Source organism: Rhinoderma darwinii, chromosome 4 (assembly GCF_050947455.1).
Source record: "Rhinoderma darwinii isolate aRhiDar2 chromosome 4, aRhiDar2.hap1, whole genome shotgun sequence".
NCBI classification, from domain to species: Eukaryota; Metazoa; Chordata; class Amphibia; order Anura; family Rhinodermatidae; genus Rhinoderma; species Rhinoderma darwinii.
In genome coordinates this window covers 145,232,609-145,255,376 of record NC_134690.1, presented here as the reverse complement: position 1 = coordinate 145,255,376, position 22,768 = coordinate 145,232,609, and the positions used below count along the sequence as shown (strand labels likewise).

At 40.8% G+C, this 22,768-nt stretch overlaps 1 protein-coding gene across 1 annotated transcript in view; it reads right to left on the bottom strand.

Moving 5' to 3' along the window:
- KCNMB2 (potassium calcium-activated channel subfamily M regulatory beta subunit 2) overlaps window positions 1-22,768 on the bottom strand; it is a 626,403-nt gene that overhangs the window by 378,962 nt on the left and 224,673 nt on the right. The gene's annotated exons all lie outside the window — the stretch shown is intronic.

Genomic DNA, 22,768 nt, shown 5'->3' with positions numbered 1-22,768 from the left:
TTGATTTTAGTTATTGAGTGACAGAGGCAGTTCAATTAAATACATTAAGTTGCATGAAATTTTGGACTACAGCTGTCACTCAATAGTTAAAATCAATGAGTAGTACTACAAAAAGTCTAAGTCTAGCCCTGGCCTATTTATCAAACCTGTCTAACAGAAAAAATGTTTTGTCCACAGCAGCTAATCAGAGCTCCGTTTTCATTTCTAAAACTGATGTGGTAAAATGAAAACTGCACTGTGATTGATTGTTATGGTAAAAAAGGTTAGTTTGTCTGTTTAACAGATGTGGTGTTAAAGCACAGGTACTGTTATATTATTTTTTCATAAATCAGTAGTGCATATAAATATATTAAACGCTGTAATATATTTTTATAGGAATAACTGGCATCTGTCACCTTCCAGGAGCCTATAGTTCCCCTTTCCCTGCCTAGAAACTCTCTATAGCTGCTCAGTCACCACAATTAGCAACGGTACGCATGGTGCAGGATGTTACAGTCTCTCTGCTTTGAGCTGGCCATACACATTAAATGTGGCAGCTGAACCCGCCGATTTCAGCGGGACAAGCCGACCAGCTAATGTATATGGCGGCATCCCAACTTACCCCCGATGGCAGATGTTGGGGAGGGAAAGTTCTGGCATGTGCAATTTTAACATGCCCTATCCTTTTGTTTGTTAGTAGATAAGCCGCTGCCAGAAGAGTTTGTGTATGGTGTAGTAGGGAGGAATAGATGTTGTCCGAACGATCATTTGACAGACAGCTATCTCAAGTGTATGGCCAGCTTATGTCTGTTTGTGTCTGATGCTGTGAGAGCGGAAGGAGGTGCAGCAGAGGAAGGCAGTTGATTGGTCAGAGCGCACAGTACAGCTCCCTTACACTTCCGGAAGTGCCCACCCATTTATCACAGTCATGGATAGAAAATATACATTTAAAAAAGAGGGAAGGAAAAGCTCTAAATGTACAGGTTAGGCCCCATGCACACGTCCGTGTAGTATTTGCGGTCAGTAAATACTGCACGGACGGGCTGTAGAGTATAATCCACAGTTGAGGACCGTGCTCACAGTAAATACAATAGGAGCACGGCCTGTAAATGCAAAAAATAGGACATGTCCTATTTTTTGCGGCCCATTTCTTTGGCCCGGACACACACCCCTAAATTTACGGGAAGGTGTCCATGGCCGATAGAAATTAATGTGTCAGTATTTTATTCACAATTACGGACATGTGTATGGGGCCTTAGGCACAACATTTCTGGCTGCACCACATCTAATGAACATCTACAGCTGCCTAAACTGTAATAATAGGCACACTTTAACCACTTAATGATGCAGCTTAGTTTGGGCCTTAAGGCTCAGAGCCCATTTTTCAAATCTGATATGTGTCACTTTATGTGGTAATAACTCTAGAATGACTTTAGTAATCCAAGTGATTCTGAGATTGTTTTCTCATGACACATTGGGCTTTATGTTAGTGGTAAAATTTGGTCGTAATATTCAGTGATTATTTCTGAAAAATAGTAACATGTAGAGAAAATTTAAATGTATCTGCTTATAAGACAGCTGGTTATACCACACAAAATAGTTAATAATTAATATTTCCCATATGTCTTTATGGGAAACATAAACATAAACAGCAATCAAAAGCCTTTTTCTTTAGGTACCAGTTCTGAAGTGGCTTTGAGGGGCCTATGTATTAGAAACACCCATAAAACACCCCATTATAAAAACTAGACCCCTCAAAGTATTCAAAACATCATTTCACAGGAATTAAAGCAAGGTGGTGGTGAAATTTGCAAATTTCATTATTCCTTCAGAAATTAATTATTAATCCATCTTTTACTGTAACACAGACAGTTTTACCAGAGAAACACAACTAAATATGTATTGCCCAGATTCTTCAGTTTTATAAATGCCCCACATGGGGCCCTAGTGTGCTACTGGACTAAAATACAGAAACCAGCCCCAGAAACAAGGAGCACCTAATGTATTTTGGGGCCTCTTTTTTATTAGAATATATTTTAGGCACCATGTCAGGTTTGAAGAAGTCTTGTGGTGCCAAAACATTGGAAAAAAAAAAACCAAAATAACCCATTTTGGAAACTACATATCTCAAAGAATTTATTTTTGGGTGTTGTGACAATTTTGACCCCATAGTTTTTTCACAGAAATTATTTGAATTTGGCTGTGAATTTAAAAAAATGTCATTTTTTTCCAATAATATGTAGTTTTTACTCAAAATTTCTTATTTTCACAAGGAATAAAATACCCCATTTTGTTGCCCAATATTTTCTGAGTGCGGCAATACCCCATTTGTGGTGATAAACTGCAGTTTGGGTACATGGGGGGGGGGCTCAGAAGGGAAGGAGCGCTATGTGTGCTTTGCAGTCCAGATTTTGCTGGATTGGTTTTCGGGTGCCATGTCGCATTTGCAGAGCCCCAGAAGTATTAAATCAATAAAAACCCACCAGAAGTGAGCCCATTTTGTGAACTAAACCCCTCAAGGAATTAATTTATGGGTGTTGTAATAATTTTGACCGCACAGTTTTTGTACAGAACTTATTTGAATTCGGCTGTGAATTAAAAAAAATAACTTTTTTCCAATAATATGTAGTTTTTGCCGAAAATTTATTATTTCCGCAAGAAATAAAATACTCTGTTTTGTTGCCCAATTTCTCCTGAGTGCGGCAATACCACATTTGTGGTGATAAACTGCCATTTGGGTCAATGGGAGGGCTCAGAAGGGAAGGATCACTATGTGTTCTTTGCAGTCCAGATTTTGCTGGATTGGTTTTCGTGTGCCATGTCGCATTTGCAGAGCCCCATAAGTATCAAAGCTATAAAAGCCCACCAGAAGTGACTCCATTTTGGAAACTACACCCCTCAGGAATTCATTTATGGGTGTTGTGATCATTTTGACCCCACAGTTTTTGAATTGGATTGCGAATTTAAAAAAAAAATATTCTTTCCAATAATATTTAGGTTTTCTTGAAAACTTCTTATTTTCACAAGGAATAAAATACCCCATTTTGTTGCCCAATTCCTCCTGAATGTGGAAATACCCCATTTGTGGTGGTAAACTGCTGTTTGGGTCCATGGGAGGGCTCAGATGGTAAGGACCACCATTTGGCCTACTGGTGCTTGTATGTCTATGGCCGCGGCCCGTTGTTCTGACTTACCCTCTGAGGGCCACGGCCATGGACATGTGAGTTCTCGGCGGCCTCCCCCTCCTGGGAGACCCTGACACTCATTTCCTGCTTCAGAGACTGTCTCCCACAGGGCACGCGTGCCTGCGTTTGCACGGCCTTAAAGGACCAGAGCGCGCACAATTGCAGGTGATCTGCAATCAGTCCAGAATGCTGCTGGACTATAAAAAGGGCACTGCCCTCTTTATCTTTGCCTGAGCGTTGTTGTATACCTAAAGTTTGACTTTCAAATGGTCTCATAGTGTTTTCCAGTTCCCAGTGTTACCTGTTCCTGCTTCTTGTACCCTGTATCCTGTGCTACCGTGCCTCTGTGCCGTCTAATGTTGAAGTCGAGCTGTGTCTTCCGCTGCATCTGCTGTTACACCCACCGGGTGCCTGTCTGCTGCCAGAGCCTTATCTTAAGCCTGAATCACAGCTACTGTCTACATTGCCACAGGTACCCTTTCTGGACTATAGACATTGTATTGTACCTAGTTGGCCAGCTGCCTATCCGCTACGCGGTACAGCCCAGTGGGTCCACACCACGCATCGTGACAGTGCTTTTCTGCTACGTCATGTATGCAGAAGCCCCTGAGGTACCAGTACAGTTGAAACCCCGAAGAAGTGACCCCATATTAAAAACAACACCCCTTAAGGCATTTATCTAGAGGTGTAGTGGGCATTTTGACCCCACAGGTATTGTGTAAAAGGTAATGTGCAGCAGATGGTGCAGAGTGAGATTTGAAATTTCCATACATATATGCCATTTTAGTGTCCAATATATTGTGCCCAGCATGTGCCACCGGAGATTTACACCACATAAATTGTAATGTGGGTTTTCCTGGGTACGGCAATACCCTATATGTGGCTGTTATCTGCTGTTTGGGCACATGGCAGGGCTCAGAAGGGAAAGATGAGGGGGATAAGCTGTGCGGAGAGCATCAGGGTAAATTAAAAATTAAGAGATGTATGATCAATTTTAAAACAGTCTTTTATACAGAGTCCTGGCTTTTCACGACACGTGTCGCATTGGTATATTGTGTCCTTCCTTATCCCCCTCTGTGAGGAGCTCTGCACCTTTTTTGATTCTTTCTCTTCTTGCCAGTTTGGGGAACTGCTCCTGGAAAGTGTTGCCCTGGTACGATGCTTGTGGCCTCACTTCCAGAAGTACTGGGTGTACTTGGTGCCTTAATGGTACCTAAAGATTAGGTTTTTGATAACCACCTCTTGAAATTCCGGGAAAGTTCCCCTCTGGCCTTTACATCGATGTAGCACGTACATATTGTACAACGCTATCTGTATGATGTGCACGGCCAGCTTCTTATACCACATCCTCAATTTCCACATGGCACTGTAGGGCTTCAGGACTTGATCTGACAAGTCCACCCCTCCCATGTACGTATTATAGTCCAGGATGCAATCTGGTTTGGGGGTCTCTGTACTGGTACTTCGTACTGGTACATGGGTACTGGTGTGGCGATGTAATGTTTTCAATACAAGAACATCACTCTTGTCCTTGTACTTGAAACACAATATGTTGCTGCTGGAATGTGCCCTGCTCACACCCCTTCTGAGTGTTTACCCAAGCAGAGTCTTAGGGAGGCCTCTCAGATTATTTATAGCAGTGCCGCATGCCACAGTACTTCTGGAAGCGAGGCACTTGAAGAGTGGGACGCTGGTATAAAAACTATCCAGGTAGAGTTGGTAACCCTAGTCCAGCAGTAAGTGCACCAAATCCAACACAATATTTGCGTTAACGCCCAGTAAGGGAGGGCATTCTGGGAGCTGATTACTGGTGTCCTTCCCTTCATATACCCACAATTTGTAAGAATACCCTGATGAACAGCTTATACATCTTCACGCCATACCATGCCCTCTTACTCGGCAGGTACTGGTGGAATTGAACCCTCCCTTTAAAATGTACCAGGGACTCATCAATAGAAATACACTTCCCAGGGGTGTATGCCGACATATTAATCGGCAGTACTGCGCATGCGCAGCGTCCCTACTCTTTATTCGACGCATGCGCAGTACTGCCTATTAGAACGTCGAGCAGAATGATCGTACTGCGCATGCGACGAGTGAAGAGCAGGGACGCGCGCGTTACAGATAGTATGGGGCCAGGCATGAACGCACCGATTACGCTGCCTGGCCCCTGTCAATGTAAGAAGGGAGGGAAGCCTAACTACGGCGACGATTCCCTGACACTAAACGTAACTAGATTATTCCGAGCGTTCCTGACACTAAACATAACTACAGTGATGGATCTCTAATGCTAAACCTAACCACGGTGACGGATCCTGATGCTAAATTCCCTGACACTAAACCTAACTACACTATTTGACAGTTCCCTGACACTAACTAACCCTAATACTAAACTAGCTAGATGATAACTTTCCAAACTATTTTAATACATTTTTATATTTTTTTTTGTTTTTTTGTATTTTAGAAAGAAAAAAAAAAGAAAAAATAATAGTCCACAGGGACCAAAAAATGTGATAGGAGATCACTGACAAAAAACAGGGCTGACAAGGGGAACACAAGGAGGTGGAGGACAGCAGTGGGAAGTGGATGGAGGAGGAGGGAAGCAAAAAAAATTTACTTTTTTTCAAGTTTTTACAGCACAATTCTCCTGACAGAACTGCTCTGAACTACTCTCTAACACTAACAGAGAATTTCAGGGCAGGTGTGGGAGGATATGAGGTCTGGGGCAGGAAATGTTGTATACAATCGCCGCTATTGGTTAGTAGTCACTGACTAACCAATAGCAGCGATCGCCGGGGCGGGACCACCGCAATTGGTCCCAGGGTATTGGGCTGTGATAGCCTGCCGTCGGAAACAGCAGGTATCACAGCTCAAACACACGCCTGGCTTAAATGGCGCTGTGTTTATTCAGGTCAGTACTATTACTGAGCTGAGCGCGAATGATGCGCTCAGCACGACGTAATAGTACTGAGCTGAGCGGGAAGGGGTTAAGCTACAAAAAAGCAGCACCATAAGTCCAGAGCAGCACCATATAGAAGAAATAAATATGGGAGCCATCCTTAGGATAAAGGCTATATCCTTCGTAGTAGAATACAAAAAATAGGATCTCAAAGTGAAAAAAATCAAGTGATGAACTTTATTTCATAAGCGTCGTTTTGCAGATGTAACTGCCTTTTTCAAGCATACAAATGGTGTGTCAGACCCAAATATATATACACTACCGTTCAATTTTGTGTTTTCCATGAAAACTCACACTTATATTTATCAAATGAGTTGCAAAATGACTAGAAAATATAGTCAAGACATTGACAAGGTTAGAAATAATGATTTTTATTCCAAATAATAATTTTCTCCTTCAAACTTTGCTTTCGTCAAAGAATGCTCCACTTGCAGCAATTACAGCATTGCAGACCTTTGGCATTCTAGCTGTTAATTTGCTGAAGGCCCTCCCACAAGTTGGATTGGCTTGATGGGCACTTCTTGCGTACCATACGGTCAAGCTGCTCCCACAACAGCTCTATGGGGTTGAGATCAGGTGACTGCGCTGGCCACTCCATTACAGATAGAATACCAGCTGCCTGCTTCTTCCCTAAATAGTTCTTGCATAATTTGGAGGTGTGCTTTGGGTCATTGTCCTGTTGTAGGATGAAATTGGCTCCAATCAAGCGCTGTCCACAGGGTATGGCATGGCGTTGCAAAATGGAGTGATAGCCTTCCTTATTCAAAATCCCTTTTACCTTGTACAAATCTTCCACTTTACCAGCACCAAAGCAACCCCAGACCATCACATTACCTCCACTATGCTTGACAGATGGCGTCAGGCACTCTTCCATCATCTTTTCAGTTGTTCTGCGTCTCACAAATGTTCTTCTGTGTGATCCAAACACCTCAAACTTCGATTCGTCTGTCCATAACACTTTTTTCCAATCTTCCTCTGTCCAATGTCTGTGTGCTTTTTCCCATATTAATCTTTTCCTTTTATTAGCCAGTCTCAGATATGGCTTTTTCTTTGCCACTCTGCCCTGAAGGCCAGCATCCCGGAGTCGCCTTTTCACTGTAGATGTTGACACTGGCGTTTTGCGGGTACTATTTAATGAAGCTGCCAGTTGAGGACCTGTGAGGCCTCTATTTCTCAACTAGAGACTCTAATGTACTTGTCTCGTTGCTCAGTTGTGCAGCAGGGCCTCCCACTTCTCTTTCTACTCTGGTTAGAGCCTGTTTGTGCTGTCCTCTGAAGGGAGTAGTACACACCGTTGTAGGAAATCTTCAGTTTCTTGGCAATTTCTCGCATGGAATAGCCTTCATTTCTAAGAACAAGAATAGACTGTCGAGTTTCACATGAAAGCTCTCTTTTTCTAGCCATTTTGAGAGTTTAATCGAACACACAAATGTAATGCTCCAGATTCTTAACTAGCTCAAAGAAAGGTCAGTTTTATAGCTCCTCTAAACAGCAAAACTGTTTACAGCGGTGCTAACATAATTGCACAAGGGTTTTCAAGTGTTTTCTAATCATCCAATAGCCTTCTAACACAGTTAGCAAACACAATGTACCATTAGAACACTGGAGTGATGGTTGCTGGAAATGGGCCTCTATACACCTATGTAGATATTGCATTAAAAACCAGATGTTTGCAGCTAGAATAGTCATTTAGCACACTAACAAGGTATAGAGTGTATTTCTGATTAATTTAATGTTATCTTCATTGAAAAAAACTGTGCTTTTCTTGCAAAAATAAGGAAATTTCTAAGTGACCCTAAACTTTTGAACGGTAGTGTAGGTTGATTAATCAGGGTAAAGTTAAATCAAGTAAAAATACAGCAAAATCGGTATATCTCAAATGTGAGATAATTATCCAATGGACATAAAAGGAAGTGAACGACTGTACAGAGTATAGTATATCATAGTGCATAGAGAAAATTAAATAAACACAAGAGATTCATAAGCATATACATTAATGGGATGCTTAAGGGCTAATGTGAAGAACACAGGTGGACTCACCAATTAGAGAGATTACAGAAGGGTTTCCATGAATTAGCATGAACTACAGCATGAACTTGGCGTCCTATACGCTTTACTGCGCATTATGGAATAAAGTTCATCACTTGATTTTTTCACTTTGAGATCCTGGAGTGCTGCCTATTTTTTGTATTCTACACTTTAAGCTAGATATGAAAAATAACATTGACTATTAAAAAACATATGACAAAAGGAAAAGATAAGGTTAAAAAATCAAGCTGTTTAATTGGCATTCTAGTGAGATTTCTTGCTCTCCTGTGTTTGAATATCTGAGTAATGAAAAGCATTTCATTTCGAGAGACACATAAACTTTTTGTTAGGACAGCAGATCTTTCAAACTCCACTTATCTTATTGCTGTTGGATTCCTAACTAAAGACACTATGTCAGCGGCCAAGATTTATATTTCCATTTTCTCAGCATAGTTTATAAAACTGGAACCTAGTTGCTAAAACATATTGTGGAGGAGAGATCTTTATTTTGGTGTACAGATTGAAAAAGGATGTAATAAACTTAACATTTCAAATCACACTGCTAGTGTGAATAAAATGTAGAGTATGGAATACATAAATAAAACAGATATATCATAACAGCACTGACAGAATACAAATGGGGATATTCCTGTAGTCTGGTGCCGTAAAGAGGCCTCAACCTTCCCTACTAAACCTAAGGCCTAATTCACACGAGCATGTTCAGTCCGTATGTCGGCAGTATTTTCCGGACCGAACACACTGAAGGGAGCCGGGCTCCTAGCGTCATAGTTACAGTGAAGGAAATAAGTATTTGATCCCTTGCTGATTTTGTAAGTTTGCCCACTGTCAAAGACATGAACAGTCTAGAATTTTTAGGCTAGGTTAGTTTTACCAGTGAGAGATAGATTATATTTAAAAAAAAAACAGAAAATCACATTGTCAAAATTATATATATTTATTTGCATTGTGCACATAGAAATAAGTATTTGATCCCTTTGGCAAACAAGACTTAATACTTGGTGGCAAAACCCTTGTTGGCAAGCACAGCAGTCAGACGTTTTTTGTAGTTGATGATGAGGTTTGCACACATGTTAGATGGAATTTTTGCCCACTCCTCTTTGCAGATCATCTGTAAATCATTAAGATTTCGAGGCTGTCGCTTGGCAACTCGGATCTTCAGCTCCCTCCATAAGTTTTCGATGGGATTAAGGTCTGGAGACTGGCTAGGCCACTCCATGACCTTAATGTGCTTCTTTTTGAGCCACTCCTTTGTTGCCTTGGCTGTATGTTTCGAGTCATTGTCGTGCTGGAAGACCCAGCCACGAGCCATTTTTAATGTCCTGGTGGGGGGAAGGAGGTTGTCACTCAGGATTTGACGGTACATGGCTCCATCCATTCTCCCATTGATGCGGTGAAGTAGTCCTGTGCCCTTAGCAGAGAAACACCCCCAAAACATAATGTTTCCACCTCCATGCTTGACAGTGGGGACGGTGTTCTTTGGGTCATAGGCAGCATTTCTCTTCCTCCAAACACGGCGAGTTGAGTTAATGCCAAAGAGCTCAATTTTAGTCTCATCTGACCACAGCACCTTCTCCCAATCACTCTCAGAATCATCCAGATGTTCATTTGCAAACTTCAGATGGGCCTGTACATGTGCCTTCTTGAGCAGGGGGACCTTGCGGGCACTGCAGGATTTTAATCCATTACGCCGTAATGTGTTACCAATGGTTTTCTTGGTGACTGTGGTCCCAGCTGCCTTGAGATCATTAACAAGTCCCCCCGTGTAGTTTTCGGCTGAGCTCTCACCTTCCTCAGGATCAAGGATACCCCACGAGGTGAGATTTTGCATGGAGCCCCAGATCGATGTCGATTGACAGTCATTTTGTATGTCTTCCATTTTCTTACTATTGCACCAACAGTTGTCTCCTTCTCACCCAGCGTCTTACTTATGGTTTTGTAGCCCATTCCAGCCTTGTGCAGGTCTATGATCTTGTCCCTGACATCCTTCGAAAGCTCTTTGGTCTTGCCCATGTTGTAGAGGTTAGAGTCAGACTGATTAATTGAGTCTGTGGACAGGAGTCTTTTATACAGGTGACCATGTAAGACAGCTGTCTATAATACAGGCACCAAGTTGATTTGGAGCGTGTAACCGGTCTAGAGGAGGCTGAACTCTTAATGGTTGGTAGGGGATCAAATACTTATTTCTCTGTGCACGATGCAAATAAATATATATAATTGTGACAATGTAATTTTCAGTTTTTTTTTAAATATAATCTATCTCTCACTGGTAACATTAACCTAGCCTAAAAATTCTAGACTGTTCATGACTTTGACAGTGGGCAAACTTACAAAATAAGCAAGGGATCAAATACTTATTTCCTTCACTGTATCTATGCTACGAGGCCCTGCCTCACTGCGGGAAAACTGCCCCTTACTGTAGTCATGTTTTCAGTATGGTACAGTATTCCCGCAGCAATAGATAACTATGACGCTAGGAGCCTGGCTCCCTGCAGTGTGTTCGGTCCGGAAAATACTGCCGACATATCACGGACCGAACATGCTCATGTGAATTAGGCCTTATGGTATGGTCACACGCTTAACAAAAAACGGCTGATAATACGGAGCTGTTTTCAAGGGGAAACAGCTCATTTTCAGCTGTTTTTTAAGAAACGAGCGTTTTTTTACGGCCGTTTTTGGAGCTGTTTTTCTATTGAGTCAATTAAAAACGGCTTCAAAAACGGCTCAAGAAGTGACCTGCACTTCTTTTTATGAGGCGTCTTTATACCCACCGTTATTTGAAAATGAGGCGTAAAATAATGCCGCGTCGGAACAGAACGCCGTATTTCCCATTGAAATCAATGGGCAGATGTTTTTAGGCATTCTGCTTCCGATTTTCCAGCCGTTTTCAGGACATTTACGGCCCTGAAAATAGCCCATGTGAACATACCCGTAGTGATAACACAATGACCTTGCCATCACACAACACAGATACCACAACGACCTTGCCATCAGAGACACGCAGGACCCGCTGTCACTGAACCCGCCAATCCCGTGGACCTGACGGAGTCAGGTCTTAGGAAACGATACTGCTTCTCTATATACAGGATACAAAGCAGCTGTATCAAAAAAGTAAAATTTTTAATAAAATGTATTTAGGAAGTTGCACCAATCACACTGATGCACAATTTTATGGGGAAAAAACAAAGAAAAAAAACTATGTTAAAGGTGTACATAGCCTGGTATATATAACTATGTAAGGTATAATACTATGTGTAAAGAGATCACAAGATACAGGTAAATTTATTTCAACCAATTTACTCCTATCTAAGTTATCATTCATGTGTCAATATAACATTTGCCATTTTGGCACTACAATGTAATACAGATGAGAGGCAATTTCTCTGGCACTTCATCTATGTACCAGCACCCAGTGAATACACAATGTCCATGGAATTGGTGGTTATTTGGATTTCCTTCCAATTTTTGAGTAAATATTATTTTATGGTGATCATATTTCTTTTTGTGATACAAGGTACAATTAACCATAAATTGACTGTTACTCATTCTAATTGGTTTGGAAACTGTCATTTTTACAAAGAGGGCATAGTCTTCTTTGGACCGGAGAGACATTATATGTGTCTTCTCTAACTCAAAAAATGTGGCAAAAAAAAAAAGCATAAGAGCCTGTTCACATCACCGTTCGCTTTCCATACCGGGGTTCCGTCTGAGGTTTCTGTCAGGAGAAACCCGCAACGGGAAGTGAAACTGAAATCACAGCTTCCGTTTCAGTCACCATTGATATCAATGGTGACTGAAACATTGCTAATGGTTTCCGTTCTACACCATTCCAGCAGGTGTCCGTTTTTCCGACGGAATCAATAGCGAAGTCGACTCCGCTATTGATTCCGTCGATTAAACCGAATCCTGCCGGAATGGTGACGAACGGAAACCATTAGCGATGTTTCCGTCACCATTGATTTCAATGTTGACTGAAACGGAAGCTGTTGTTTCAGTTTCACTTTCCGTTGTGGGGTTCACCCGACGGAAACCTCAGATGGAACCCCGGAACGGTAAGCCAACGCTGATGTGAACAGGCCCTTACAAACAATTTTTTACAAAAATTGGTGAGCGGAGGGGATCTAAAGGACATGCGAGTGCTGCCTTCTGACTTATTCTACCTTGTAAATAATAAAAATCTGGACATGGGATCTGGGAGAATGTCTATCCAGGAAATTCATTGAGAATACTAATTTTAACGCACTTTCAGCAGTTCTTGCATTAAATATGACTCAGGTAAGGATCTTAGAGTGGAATATTGTCCTGTGCTCTTTCTTTGCCCTGGAAACTGTATGTTTGGGGTAATCTGCAGTATAGGAGCTTATGAAACAGGTTTCCTGTCTGAGTAGTCTGGCCGTAGTATGGTGGAAAGCATGAAGCACTTTCTATTTCAATGCTTGTTCAACACACAATTTTTACATGGGCCAATGATTGACGCTCTTTCCCTATTATTGCCTTGTGTAAACAGGGCAGCGTTCAGCCGACATTTGAGCAAACTTACGTTAAGTGGTTGAGAGCATCTTTTATGCAGCCATGAAAATTGTTGCTTGTCGACAATGCATCTCCCCATGTAAATGGGATGTGCTCCAGACGAGATGCAAAATGTATGAGGAGGAACTGTCGTATTGACAGTGGTTCGCCCCCATACTCCTGATCATTACTCCATTTGAATGGGGAAATTAAGTAAATATATACCGTATATATAGTTCTATGATGACTTAGTAAATGTTTTGTTCACAATTTTTATTATAAGAATATCACACATAATAGCATCTTTTATCCATGGCCCATATATAATAGACCCAATTAGAGATGGTAGATGTCCAGTGTTGAAACTCCTAACCATTAAAGTATTAAAATTTACATCAGTAACACTATCAGCTCCCTTTTTTTTTTTTTACTTGTATCCATATTTATACGGTCCTGCACACCCTGTGGTTGGGAGGCAGCTGCAATTTAATATTTATTATTTGTGCCTTCACCACAGTTGTGCCTGTATTTTACGCAACCCAATCAGGTGAGTTTATAAAATAAAAATAGTAGATATATAATAATTTACACAGTGCATATATAGAAGCACCAGCTGCAGTGCAAATCATAACCTATATAATCAGATGTGGCTAATGCCCTGAGTCTGTAAAAAGAAAACTTTCAGTCACACCATGAACAACTTGTGCGCACACCTATTCCTATAAAAGTGCAAAGAATGGGACGTATGAATAACAAGTGCCTTGTTTCCACACAAGGCATAAATGATTACCAAAATGCTTTGTAGAACATGATTTTTAATTATTTCTCTTTGTTTTTGTGACAGGCTAAAATCAGATACAATCTGCATGTCTGTCCCTAGATTGCTTTCCTCTATTTAAATTGAAAAGCGTTCAAAGTATTGTACAAAGACATTAATTGTCGAAGTGCTTAATGTGCTAATTGAAGCAATGCTTGAATTATAATGGACACATGAAAAGAGAGAATATGCTAAAATTTTGGGAATGTTTCAGAAGCAGAGGTAGCAATAAGGCAGAAGTGCTTTGCTTTGTTAATTCCTGGATGCTTACAGAGTTTGAATATGAGAATCCGGTTTTGGATGTTCTGGGCCATACAGATGATAGCGATAGATGTGATAAACTTGGTTGCAAAATTGCTTATAAACAGTATATACAGGGAGCTGCACAAGTAGGTATACAGGAGGAGATTTTTCAAACAGTCTAATTACAATTTTGTTGGGCAATTTTGAATGAAGAAACACAAGGAGACGGCATTATTAGAAGAATAACTTGGTCCTATGAAGCCAAATTCAAACTTTCAGGTGCTGTTTATAGGCACAACTGTTTTTATTACTCAACAGAAAACCCACTTGCAATAATTTAAGAATCACCCTGGGGTTACAGTTTGGGGCCCTTTCATGTAAAGGGGTAATTGGACCTATCTTCTACAATACAATGGTTACCTTAGACCTGGACCTTAACATGATCCAAGAAAATATAATACCACAATTGCAGTTGGAGCATGAAAATTAAGACTCCTATTTTCAGCAAGATGGAGCCCTCCTCACTATGTTTTAGCGGTGCGTCATTTTCTTGACAACAAATTACCCAATAGATGGGTAGGTGGACGAGGACCGATTGAATGGCCACAACGATCACCAGACTTTACCCCGATGGACTTTTTCTTTTGGGGAGTTATCAAAGATAAGGTATATGCAAGAAAACCACGCACCGTGGATAACATGATTCAGTTCATAAAAGAAGCATGCCAAGAAATGAATGGCAATATAGAACTTTGTGCCAAAGTGTGAGTGTAAAAACTAGATTACAGCAATGTGTAAATAGGAGGGCCGCCAATTTGAGCATATAAGAGACTGTACTTAATTGTTTTGTTATTCTATAAAATATTATTTAAACTGTATACCTATTATTATATTTATCTATTATTTAAACTATATACCTACTTATGCACCTCCATGTGTATGTATGTATGTATATATATATATATATATATATATATATATATATATATATATATATATATATATATAAATAAAAAAATGTCCAAATACAATGTCAGCCGCACAGCCTTCATATATATATTCTCCTGATCCAGTTGTTAAAATCACAACTGGATTGAAGAACCAGTTGTGGCTGATTCCAAATCCAGTGCTCTATTCTGCTGTCAATAACTGACCTGCAAGCCGCCTCTCTCTACTCTCTACCAGCTGCAGATCATATCTATATTAAACCATTAAGGCCAACTCTCATTAATTGCAGGGAACAGGACTTTCTAATCACAGGACTAAGGCTATTGTTATTTTCCAGGATTACACATCAGCCACAAATATAGCCAGTCAGCATCTCGTTTTTTTCCTCTGCATTTCTATAGCAGCTGATGAGGGAAAAAATGGACTGCACACTGATGTTGTTTGTGTGCAGTCCGTGTTTTTCATGCACCCATAGACTTCAATGAGCGTGACTGATCCGCAAAAGTGGACCAGAATAGGACATGTGGTGAATTTAACGCAACAGACACATGCTGCAGTGAAAATATACGGATGTGTGAATAGCCCCATTGAATTGTATTGGTCAGTGTGCTTTCAGTTATTTAACCCTTGGAGGGACTGAGCCAATTTTGGCCTTGAGGACCAGAATAATTTCTTGAGGGCTGAGTTGTACTTTATGCAGGTGCCATTTTTTCTTTCATTGTCATTGTCGTTTCATTTATATAAATTTTTATTTAGGCAAAAATGCAGAAATAAAGAAATTCTGCTGCAGTCTTTATTTATTTTACTGCATACATGGATCATCATAAATGACGCTATGACTTTGTTGTGCAGGTTGTTACGGTCGTGACGATACCAAATATATGTATAATATTTTATGTTTCGAGCCTTATATTTAAAACAAGTTTTTTTTTATAAAATGTGCATTTGTGTTCATTATTTTTACTGATTTGTTAAAAATTGTTACAAAACTTTTTGTTTTTTAATTAAATTAACTTTTTTGTAATCCCGTAGTGGGATTTTTAATTTTTAACTTTAATGTACTGACATATATCTATATGCCAGTACATTACCCTGTGTACTAATAGCAAACAATCAGTTGGCTTCTGATCGCACGGACACACTTGCTGTGCCCATGAAATCAGAATGACGAGTATGCTTGTCCAGGGGCGTAACTAGGAAACACTGGGCGCCATAGCAAACTTTTGACTGCCCCTCCCCTGGGTGCCACACACAGCCCCCTTGTAAATAGTGTCCCCTGTAGATAGTGGCCCCTGGAAACTGTGCCCTATATCCCCCTGTACATTCTGCCATACAGCCCCCTTTAGATTCTGGCATACTGCCCTCCCTGTAGATTGTACCATACAGACCACTTGTAGACAGTGCTATACAGCCCCCCCTGTAGATAGTGTCACACCCCCTTGTAGATAGGGCCACTCTTCCCCCTGTAGATAGTGCCCCTCTCCCCTTGTAGACAGTGCCATACAGCCACCCTTGTAGATAGTGCCCCCCACCTCCCGATTGTAGAAAGTGCCATACAGCCCCCCTGTAGATAGTGCACCACACCTCGCCCTTGCAGATAGTGCCATACAGCCCCCTGAAGATAGTGCCATACATACCCCCCTGTAGATAGTGTCATACAGCCCCCCTCTGTAGATAGCACCCGCCACCTCCCCTTGTAGATGGTGCCATACAGCCCCCCCTTGTAGATAGTGCCCCCACCTCCACCTTCTGGATAGTGCCATACAAACCCCCTTGTAGATTGTGCCATACAGCTGCCCCTGTAGATAGTGCCCCCACCTCCCTCTTGTAGATAGTGCCATACAGCCACCCTTGTAGATAGTGCCGTACAGCCTGCCCTGTAGATAGTGCCATACAGCCCCTCCTGTAGATAGCACCCCCACCTCCCTCTTGTAGATAGTGCAATACAGCCCCCCTGTACATAGCGCCCCCAAACAAATAAAACAAAAAAATTTATACTCCCCTAGGCCCCTGATGGGATCCTTGCGTAGGGTGGCGTGATCCAGTGATGTCATCACGCCGGCCTGCTCAGGGATTCTGTTCCTGTGCCTGATAGTCTGCAGTTCGAACATGGCCTGTTGCCTAGTAAATGACAGAGCAGGGGGATACCTTCCTGCTGTGCTATAGTGTTCGATAGTATCTGCGTTCTAAGGATGCAGGAACTATTGAATGTTACGTCGCTACCACTGTAGGAGTCATAGCAGCTGCAAGCGGTGCCACCGGGCATAGGGGGCCCAGGCCGGCGGGCGGCGTGGGCCCCTTAATGCCATGAGCCCAATAGCAGCCGCTACGGCTGCTATGGCGGTAATTACGCCACTCTGCTTGTCCTGATGTGGCATTGTCCTGCTGCTCATGACGAGCATACACATCATATGTCGGCAACAATTTAAACGGACGGCACACAGACGTGAAATAAGTTTGACGTGAATAAGGCCTTAAGTTGTTCCTACCTACCCTGGGTTCATACTGCAGGCTTAGGTCAAAGAGAAAGTTGAATCTTTAGGTTAGGGACCCACTAAAAACAGGTTACCTTGTTGTGCGAGGTAGACTAATTCAATTTGATCAAAATGTGCGCTAGGAATATCACATTCGTAGGCATAGTAAACATAACAGTTTTTCCAATTTAAAATAATCTATATATTAGATGGTCTGGTGATCGCAGAGTGCTTTTGCAATGTTTTTTTTTTTGCATCCATTATGCTGGGTTCACACTTGTGTTGGTGTGTTCCGTTGTTCTCCTCCGTCAGAGGAGCAGAACAATGCAATAACGGAACCGACGCTTCCGTTGCACAACGGATACAGCCGGTTGCTGACGGTAACCCATTAACTGTAATTGGGTTCCATCAACTTTCCGTCGGGGTGTCTGTGATTTTACCGGACACAATAGTGCAGCATGCTGCGCTATTGTCTCCGGTAAACTCCGGCAAATCCTGCCGGATCTGTGATGGAGAATCCGACGCAGATGTGAACATAGCCTTGGTATGTACTTTTTCAGTGATAGGATATGCTAACATTGTCCAATTGGCTGTGGCTAAAATCTAGACAAAATACAGGTGTGCAGCCACATGATCGGCTACTGACTCTAATGGGTCTACCATGCAATCCTCATAGACAGACATGCGGACCTGACAGTAGACAAAGTGGCATAGTGTTTTTTCTTGCGGTACTACTACTTTGTTATAGCAATCAGACATTGCACCCCCCTGATCAGACATTGTTTGCATATGCTAACAATATGCCATCAGTGTTAATCCTCAGACAACCCTTTTCAGGTCCTCACCAATACTTTTTTTTAGGTATAATAGATATATACACACACATTCCTCTGATTCTCACTCTTCTCTTTGGAAAAGCATGAGTCAGTTAATGTCCCTATTTGTGATTAATCTAAGACATAGGTAGAAATGGTGTATATATGTATGTATGTATGTATGTATGTATGTATGTATGTATGTGTGTATGAATATATATATATATATATATATATATATATATATACAGTGCATTCGGAAAGTCTTCAGACCCTTTTACTTTTTCACATTTTGTTATGTTGAGACCTTGTGCTAAGATAAATAAAATAAAAAAATGTCCCCATCATTCTGCACTCAATACACCATAATGACAAAGTGAAAACAGAATTTTTCCTTTTTTTTGCAAAGGTATTAAAAATGAAAAATGCTAATTTTGCATGGACATAAGTATTCATCTTTGCTATGACACTTAAAATTTAGCTCTTGGGGTCTCCTATTTCCCTAAATCATCTTTGAAATGTTTCTACACCTCAATTAGAGTCCACCTGTGTAAATTCATTTAATTGGACATGGTTTGGAAAGACACAGCCCTGTCTATATAATGTCTCACAGCTGACAATGCATATCAGAGCAAAAACCAAGTCATGTGCAAGAAAGAACTGCCTGTAGAGCTCAGAGACAGAATTGTGTGGAGTTACAGATCCGGAGAAGGGTAAAAAAAAAAATCTGCAGCACTGAAAGCTCAGTGGCCTCCATAATTCTTAAAATGAAGAAGTTTGGAACAACTAGGACTCTTCCTAGAGCTGGCCGGCCCACCAAACTAACTTATCCTGGGAGAAGGGACTTGGTAAGAATGGTGACCAATAACCCAATGGTAAATCTGGCTGAGCTCCAAAGACCCTGTGTGCAGATGGGAAAATGTTCCAGAAGGTAAACCATCACTGCGGCACTCCACCAGTCTGGGCTTTATGGCAGAGTGGTCGGAAAGAAGCCTTTCCTCAGTAAAATAAAAACCAAAAAAAAAAAACACCTGAAAGCCCACCTGAAGGACTCTCAGACTGTGAAAAACAAGATTCTCTGGTCTGATGAAACCAAGATTGAACTTTTGTACCTCAATTCTAAGCGTCATGTCTGGAGGAAACCAGGTAAAGCTCATCACCTGCCCAATACCATCACTACAGTGAAGCATAGTGGTGGCAGCTTCATGCTGTGGGAATGTTTTTCAGCGGCTGGGAAAGGGAGACTGGTCATGGTTGAGGAATAAATGAAAAGAGCAAAGTCCAGAAATATTCTTAATGAAAACCTGATCCAGAGTGCTCTGGACCTCAGACTGGGCCAAAGGTTCATCTTCCAACAAGACAATGACCCTAAGCGTGCAGCCAAGACAACACAGGAGTGCCTCAGGTACAATTCTATGAATGTCCTTGAGTGGTCCAGTCAGAGCCCTGACTTGAACCCAATCGAATATCTCTGGAGAGACCTGAAAATGGCTGTCCACCAACGGTCCCCATCCAACCTGACAAAGCTTGAGAGGATCTGCAAAGAAGAATGGCATAAAATCCCCAAATCCAGGTGTACAAACCATGTGGCATCATACCCAAGAAGACTGGAGGATGTTATCGCTGCCCAAGGTGCTTCACCCACGTACTGTGTAAAGGGTCTGAATACTTATGTCAATGCAATATTTAAGTTTTTCCTTTTCAATAAATTAGCAAAGATTAAATACGGTACATTCTGTTTTCATTTTGTCATTATGGGGTATTGAGTGCAGAATGATGGGTAAAAACATTTTTTTTTACATTTTAGCAAAAGGCCTCAACATAACAAAATTTTAAAAAACTTAAAAGGGTCTGAAGACATTCCGAATGCATTGTATATGTTTTATATTTTTCAGAAGCAGTTATGATGTGCATTATCTTGGAGGACGATTCATTTTTTTGTTGTTGTAAACATAGTTGTATTTTAGAATTAACAAGTTAGAGCTTATAAGAAAATGTATTTTAACCCCTTAAGGCCACAGCCTGTTTTCGCCTTATGGACCAGGCCGTTTTTTTCAAAACTGACATGTGTCACTTTATGTGGTAATAACCTTGGAATGGTTTCACCTATCCAAGCGGTTCTGAGACTGTTTTCTTGTGACACATTGGACTTTAAGTTAGTGGTAAAATTTGGAGAAAATTTGTAACAATTAGCATTTTTCTAACGTTAAATGTATCTGCTTCTAAGACAGATAGTAATACCACACAAAATAGTTACGAGTTCACATATCCTATATGTCTACTTTATGTTGGCATCGTTTTTTGAACATTCTTTTATTTTTCTAGGACGTTACAAGGCTTAGAACTTTAGCAGCAATACCTCAATTTCAAGAAAATTTCATAAGGCTATTTTTTAGGGACTAGTTCAGTTCTATAGTGACTTTGAGGGCACTATATATTAGAAGCCCCCCCATAAATCACCCCATTTTAAAACTGCACCCTTCAAAGTTTTAAAAACAGCTTTTAGAAAGTATATTAACCCTTTAGGCTCTTCACAGGAATTACAGCAAGTGGAGGAGATATTTACAAATTTCTTTTTTTTTTTGCAGAAAATCACATTTAATCCATTTTGTTCTCTAACACAGAAGGTTTTACCAAAGAAATGCTACTCAATATTTATTGCCCAGGTTCTTCAGTTTTTAGAAATATCCCACATGTAGCCCTAGATTGGTAATGGACTGAAACACAGGCCTCAGAATCAAAGGAGCACTTTTTATTATAATATATTTTAGGCACCATGTCAGGTTTGAAGAGGTCTTATGGTGCCAAAACAGTGGAAACTCTCAAAAAGTGACCCCATTTTGGATACTACACTCTCAGGGAATTATCTAGGCGTATAGTGAGCATTTTGACCGCACACGTTTTTTTTGCAGAAATTATTGTATGTAGGCTGTGAAAATGAAAATCTAAATTTTTTTCAATAAAATGTAGTTTAGCTAATTGTTTTTCATTTCCACAAGAACTAAAGGAGAAAAAGCACCACAACATTTGTAAAGCAGTTTCTCCTAAATGTGGCTGTTTTGACACATGACACGGCTCAGAATTGAAAGAGCGCCATTTGACTATTGGAGCCCAAAGTTAGCTGGAATGGTTTGTCGCATTTGCAAAGCCCCTGAGGGGACAAAACAGTGGAAACCCCCCAAAGTGACCCCATTTTGGAAACTAAACCCCTGAAGGAACTTATCTAGGGGTATAGTTAGCATTTTAACCCTACAGGTTTTTTGCAGAAATTATTGGAAATGGGCTGTGAAAATGAAAATCTACATTTTTTTCAATAAAATGTTGGTTTAGCTAATTTTTTTTTCATTTCCACAAAGACTAAAGGAGAAAAAGCACCACAACATTTGTTGAACAGTTTCTCCTGAGTAAAACAATACCCCATATGTGGTCATAAACAGCTTTTTGGACACACGACAGGGCTCAGCTGGAATGGTTTGCGGGGGCCATGCCGCATTTGCAAAGCCCATGAGGGGAATAAACAGTAGAAACCCCTCAAAAGTGACCCAATTTAGGAAACACCCCTCAAGGAACGTATCTAAGGGTGTAGTTAGAATTTTTACCCCACAGGGTTTTTGCAGAAACTATTGGAAGCAGGTAGTGAAAATGAAAATCTAATTTTTTTTCAATGAAATGTAGGTTTAGCTATTTTTTTTTCATTTCCACAAAACCTAAAGCAGAAAAAGCACCCCAACATTTGTAGAGCAGTTTCTCTTGAATAAAACAATACCCCATATGTGGTGATAAATGGCTGTTTGGACACACGGCAGGAAGGGAAAAAACGCCATTTGACTTTTGGAGCTCAAATTTAGCTGGAATGGTTTGCGGAGGCCATGTCGCATTTGCAAAGCCCCTGAGGGGATAAAACAGTGGAAACCCCCCAAAAGTGACACTATTTAGAAAACTACACCCCTCAAGGAACGTGTCTAATGGCATAGTTAGCATTTTGACCCCACAGGTTTTTTGCAGAAATTATTGGAAGTAGGCTGTGAAAATGAAAATCTCAATTTTTTTCAATAAAATGTAGGTTTAGTTAATTTCCACAAGGACTCAAGAAGATAAAGCACCACAACATTTGTAGCACAGTTTCTCCTGAGTATAACAATACCCCATATGTGGTCATAAATGGCTGTTTTTACACACGGCAGGACTCGGAAGGGAAGAAGTTCTATTTGGCATTCAGATTTGATGGATTGGTTTGTGGAGGCCATATGTCGCCTTTGCAAAACCCCTGAAGGACCAAAGCAGTGGGAACGCCCCAAAAGTGATCCTATTTAGGAAACTATACCCCTCAAGGAACTTATCTAAGGGTATGGTTAGCATTTTGACCCCACAGGTTTTTTGAAGAAATTATTGGAAGTAGGCCGTCAAAATGAAAATCTACATTTTTTCCAATAAAATTTAGCTAAACCTAAATTTTTTTTATTTCCACAAGGACTAAAGGAGAAAAGGCATCCCAACATTTATAAAAAAAATTCTCTTGAGCACAGCAATACCCCATATGTGGTTATGAACTGCTATTTGGACACACGGCAGGGCTTAGAAGCGAAGGAGGGCTATTTGGCATTCAGATTCTGTTGGATTGGATTGTGGCGCCATGTGCATTTGCAAAGCCCCTGAGGGAACAAAACAGTGGAAACACCCCAGAAGTGACCCATTTAGAAAACTACACCCCTCAAGGAACTTATTTAAGGGTATAATTAGCATTTTGACTCCACAGGTTTTTTGTCTGAATTTATTTGAATTAGGCCGTATTT